The sequence below is a fragment of the Blennius ocellaris genome, assembly GCF_963422515.1.
Source record: "Blennius ocellaris genome assembly, chromosome: 6".
NCBI lineage: Eukaryota > Metazoa > Chordata > Actinopteri > Blenniiformes > Blenniidae > Blennius > Blennius ocellaris.
In genome coordinates this window covers 26,133,599-26,140,097 of record NC_137655.1, presented here as the reverse complement: position 1 = coordinate 26,140,097, position 6,499 = coordinate 26,133,599, and positions in this window count along the sequence as shown.

Here is a 6,499-nt window from a genome sequence, read left to right as displayed (position 1 = left end):
TTGTTCAATCAGGGACAGCAGGCTGCCTGGCTCTCAGTGAGCAGGAGGATGGAGGGGGCGGGGCTTGTAGCGCTGGTCACTGAAGCCATCTGACACCGCGGTCAAAATATGTTACGCTATTTATTTCAGAATTTATTTTATATATTGTTTATTGCATATGCGGTGCACAGAAGAGAACATAAATCATATATATATATATCCTATATATACATATTGTGTGGTGTGAGAGGTTCTCGCAACCAGAATGGAGTGGGTGTGTCAGTTTAACAGCCAATTAATAGTGTTGATAGATCAGGAAACTGCCAAACAGCAGGAGACCTGTTATCATAAATCCAATTATGTAGACGTCTTCCACGTCCTCGATGGACAGGACGGACAGGATGGACAGGATGGACAGGATGGACAGGCACTCGATCCTCCAGCTCCTCCAGGAGTCCAGTCCGTCTGGACAGGAGGGCTTCCCTATATGAGGTGATCCATTCCATAATTTCAGTTTGCATAGGGATGTAGAGGGAGGCTCCTATTAGTTTCTGACTAAATACAAGACAAGGACAAGCATGAAGAGCAGGAAGATAAAGATAATGAGATAATTGATTTTGCACTTCATTTTTGGCTTCATTACTCCAACCACCTTGATTACTATTACTCATAGTAATAATGATTATGACAACAACCATAATAGTAACAACAGTAACATCAGCTAAAATATCTGCAATAAAAACAACTTTTACTGACATAGTGCAAAAAACCTGCAGCTGTTCCGGCTCTTGGTTTGGCATGCTTGTTATGTTTTGGCCCTCAGGGAAACTAATTGAGGATCCCTGGAATAGACCTTTGACTCCTCTGACCCCGTTAGCGACTGCTGCCACGGCGAACACTTCGTATCGCTGTTCTCGTCCCCCAGACCAGTGTTTTTCAGCCACTGTGAAATAAATGTGAAATTATCCAATTTCACATTTATTTCTAAAAAAAACCTTTGCTCTCACAGCGACAGCGTGTTGCAGAGTAATGATGTATAAATACTCGTCACCACTAGAGGGCAGCACAGAACTTTGCCGGTGAAATGTAAAGTGACAGACGTCAGTGTGGTTCATCTCCACCTCCTGCTACCATCTTGTATCAAAGTACTGTGTCAGTGACAGTGATGGAGAAGTTTTTGAAAAGGAAGAATGTGAACCAGGATCTCAGCTCTTCATCCATCAGGTCCAGGTTTCACACTGAGGGAGTCACTATTAAAAAAAGTCCTTGCTTTCTGGATTTACTGGATTCCTGTTGATAAAACTTTGATGAGAAAGACTTTATATTGTTAATAGAGGCTGCAGAGTTTAACATTTTAACATTTTCAGGTGGAGGTGTGACTCCAGAGTTTTCTAAAGAAAAAAGTGTGTCTTGGCTCAAAAAGGTTGAAAAACACTGTCCCAGACACATCCTTTCACCGTTTCTATGAACCCAGTAAACATCAGAAGAGTCGCCAGCTCTAATGCTTCTCTACGGAGACTCTCCGAGCAGCTGCTTCCGGGCAGTTGGTAGTTGAATGCTACTGGCTCCTTTACGTTTAGGGGTGGGGCTTAGTCAAAGGTTAAACGTTAACATGAACTAGCCAATAAGGACTCACTCCAAGTCCCGCCCCCTCGACGAGGTGACAGCTGAGAGCCATGCGTGATTAGATTCTAGGTTCAAATGCTTTCAAAAGTTAATAAAGTGATGAAAGAATAGAGTTTTGTGCTCGAATTGCACTACAAGTCCTTTTGGTGCCAGTTTAACTGAAGGAAAACACAAGTGAGGTTCTTAGAAATTAATCATCAGATTATATTGAAGTGCAGTGAGCAAGAAAAACAAATACAGAATTCCGGGTCTTTTGGTTCCTACTCTAAAACGAGCGACGTGAACTGCTTGTCTATCTATGCAAAATGTGTATTCATGCTTTCATCTGCTCGTAGGCAGGGCGATCCAGATGATGATTCTCGTGGTCACGGGGCACCGCGGGGTCAGCCGTGGTCACGGGGTGTCACTGGGTCGGCCAGTGGAACCAGTGGAACCAGTGGAACCAGTGGAACCAGTTGTAACGGTTTCCCCAGATTGCACTCAAGGTTTCGATCTCCCCACTCAAGTTCTTGTTTCACACGCTATGTTTTCCTGCAGATACTAGAATAAGCAGTTTTTACAGACAGCATTGCGCAACCATGATCACTGTATCTAAAGCTGTTTATCATTAGACCAGGCATCAGCAAATTGTTAGTCATGTGTTAGCAAATGTCCTCACATCAAGTTAGTATCTTTCACACAGTTTTTAAGCGGAACAGTTATATTAAGAATTAATATCTCAACAAGAGAGAGCATCAGAAGTCCAGCAGCCTTCAGTGGGAACAGTTTGCAGTGAAGTCGCTGCAGGTCCTGCCACGTTGTGACGCTGTACGTCTTTCAACACCACGGAGACAGAGACAGGAGCCGCTCTCAGATCGCTCTGAAAGCAATCCCAACAATATCCTTCATATCTGTAAAGACCAACAGAGTAGTTTTGCATTATTTACATTATAGCTACGGTATAATGTTTTGTTTTACGGCATTGAGCTTTTATTTTGGCAAGCATAGCAACCGTTCGGTAACGGAAATGCTTGACGAACGGAGAAAAAGACAAAAGAAAAGGTTCACGGTTAAAGACGGAAAAGGTCACGGAAAACGTTTAAAACTTGAACGTTTAGCTTCAGTCAATCGGGGAACAAGGTTTGTTATGTTACTGAGAAATATTATTTGATCTAATTGAAATGTTTATCATAAAAGTGTAATTTGGGATGCTAGCCGATGTACTAGTTATGTAACGGTCAAAATGTAATTGTAATTATTGTTTATTTGTTTTTCTACCCAGCTCTTACATTGGTTGATGACACGGACGGCAATAAAAGTCATTTACCACCAGTTCTGGCTTTCTACAATACTGACTGGATGCTACAATATCTATTGTGTCACGGATAACGGACAGGACCCAAGTGCAGGACTCTGGAGGCAGGCTGAGTTCAAACAAGTCTTTTATTAACGACGACTGTACAGACTGGTGGGTTGCAGGTCGCGCCTCCACCTGAGGAGCACCGCAGACATGAACTCCGACAAACTGGACCGGACGGACGAGACATCAATGACAAACAAACCAACACTGACACACACACACAGACGGGACACATATAGCTGGCAGGGTCATGACGGATTGGCCCCAGGTGTGAGACGGGACCGCCCAGACCTGGGCCCCAGGTCTGGGCCCCAGGTCTGGGCCCCGCCCACTCTTAAGGGAGATCCCAGCCTACCTCCTGACATATTGTTTATTTGTGACGAAATGAAGGATCTTTTACTCTGTGACGATGGGCCACAAGCTCGTTGTTACATTCATTGTTCTATAAAGCTGAAAAGAAGAACATTCAGGAAAACTGCGATGTACTGTGATTACAGCAATAAATAATCTGATCACTGTAAGCGAGTTGAGTCAGTGAGTTGTTGTAAATGAGTTGTTGACGACGGATAATCTCAACTTTAGTCACTTTCCTTGTGTGCGTGAAAAGTGCTCGAGGCATCATCACAGTTACTCAGGCAATGCGCTCAAATGTCCTAAAATATTTTGTGTAATCATTAATCATAATACAGGATGTTATTTTGCTCTACATTTGTATGTTTGTCCTATTTTGCTTTTACACTGAAATGTTTGGTAAGAAGTTATCTGCAGGTTTAAAAACCATAAGATCTACATATTTCACAGCCTCGTCCATCACAGAGTGAAGAGCAGCATTATGGGATGGTAGTTATGGATACAGAGCTTCTATGCAGCTAAACACACAGTACCTGCCGAGAGCAGGTGTTCACAAAATGTTAATGCTCGTCCTTATTGGGAACTTGATCGTCATTGGTGTGGACTGGCCTTATAGTAAAATTAGTTCATGTCTGATTGTTGTAAGTAAAGCAAGATAAAACGTCACAGCGCCGTCTAACAGGGAAAATATTGTGACCCAGACATGAACGTGAAATCCAATTGAAAAGAATTAGTTTAAAATTTGTTTTGTGTAATGCGAAAGAAAAAACCCGCTGTGAGATGATTTTGCTGTATTGACACAAAATTTAATTAAATTGAATGCAATGATTGACATAATGCAACCAAATGTAAATGAAATCTGACTTTAGGAACCCCCTGAAGACTTTCACTATTTTACTCAGGTAGTGCTGGAAAAAACACATTTGAGAACAATGTGTTGGGTTATGCACCACTACTTGTACGATTAATGCACTTGCAAAGTAATTAAAAAAGAACGAGTAAGTAACAATATGGTATTTCAGCAGGTACGTTTTTTAGTTAAAACTGTAAAATTGAGTTGTGTTTGGTGTGTCTGTTAACAAGACAGTGTCGGAGTCACTGAGGATGCAACATTTTGAAAATGACTTCCAAGGTTTATGAAAATTCTCCAACTCCGTCTTCATGGAAACGGGAAAAATACAACTTTTCTAAAACACTGCCACTGTGCATGTTTACCCCAGAGCAAATAGTTCTTCTGCATATTCACGAGTCGATGGACAAGATCAACAGTGTTTTCCTCCACGTTCTCCTGGGACTTGATACTTTCATACTTTCATCACAAACACAACCAACGCTTGTGGCCGAATATGCTCACCACACCATCTTCAATGTTTTTGCCGTTTCCGTCTAAATGTAAAGCGATGTTTTCCAAATGTTGTGAACACAAAACGTTTCTGAAATGGAAACGTAAAACAAGTGTGTTTTCAAACAATCTCATGGAGCACAGTGTGCCGTACTATAAATATGTATTATTGTTTATAGCTAATTATATATTTCCCCCAGGGAAGCAGAGGCTTTTCCTATCTCTATGTAAGATTGACTCCTTATGATAAACGAGTTTCATTCTATTTTTATTCTATAATGTATCAATTACATCTATTGTTTCAAGGCCTATTTACACGACAACGAAAACAAGTAAAAGCAGTGCTATTTCACTGTGTTTTGTCCTTTTGTTTACACGTAAACGAAGCTACAAGAAAACAAGATCGGAAAACCGGCCAAATTTGAGATTTGTGAAAACCTCCATCTCCGTCATATAGGCGGGGGGGAAGCAGAGTTTAACATCGCAGGATGTGATCAACGGTGTTTTTAAAAGTGCCAATATGGTCCTGTACATCAGTGTCCAGTGCGCTGTCAGCTGTGAGAGCAGTGTGCAGAGTAATCAAGTATAAATACTGAGGCGAGCGCTGCGGAAGAATTGCTCTGAGTAGAGATTATTTTCTGCCAGCTGAACACCAGAGGCTTTTATTTTGACATGAACACACGCAACCGGAACTTCATAACAGGACGACACTCCACACAACACATTTCTCACTCCTGGTTTCACACCAACATCCAACAAACCAAACTAGACGAGATAATGAACTCTCTGAACCGAGGAACAAAAACACAACACAAGCACAAACCAACACACACAATAACCCTCAATAACCTCCGGCAACACATAACCTGAACTCCCATCATGCCCTGCAGCGACCAACTCCGTGATGCTACAATACTCTTCACCACTAGAGGGCAGCACAGAACTTTGCCGGTGAAATGTAAAGTGACAGACGTCAGTGTGGTTCATCTCCACCTCCTGCTACCATCTTGTATCAAAGTACTGTGTCAGTGACAGTGATGGAGAAGTTTTTGAAAACCAGGATCTCAGCTCTTCATCCATCAGGTCCAGGTTTCACACTGAGGGAGGCACTATTAAAAAAAGTCCTTGCTTTCTGGATTTACTGGATTCCTGTTGATAAAACTTTGATGAGAAAGACTTTATATTGTTAATAGAGGCTACAGAGTTTAACATTTAAACATTTTCTGGTGGTGGTGTGACTCCAGAGTTTTACAAACAAAAAAGTGTGTCTTGGCTCAAAAAGGTTGAAAAACACTGCTGTACATTAATTAACACGATTCTCAGTCAGTATTTCTCCGTATTTAATCGTTTTATACTCGAACAACACATTTCGGAGGAACCCTATTTCTCTGTCGGTACAAACAAACGACCGTCGTTACATTATTGCTACAAACGGGAAGTGATTCATGCCATTTGTTGTTTTCATGTTATTTCCGGGAGTCTGATGGGCTCGCATGACTTCATGCCCCCCAGGAGCGCCAGTGTTTCAGAAGTACATGCATTGCTCCTTTTTATTTTAATGAGTCCACAGAGAAAGATAAAGTATATATATATATATAAAAAAGAGGGAGCACAGTCCACAGAGGCAGTGCTGTATTCCAGAGATGTGCACATGTAAGTGAAGAGCAGATCAGGTTGACACTGCCATGCAGGGTACGTGTGCCTCAAGACTCCTTCTACAGTCTGCGACATCATTCATGTACTCTTTGACCGTTTTAATGGACTTTAAAATAAATCTCACATATGTCATAACCATTGATGGATACATCGAACTGGAGAAATACCGATATTTGTACTTTGTGGTTATCTGCGCGGTGTATGTC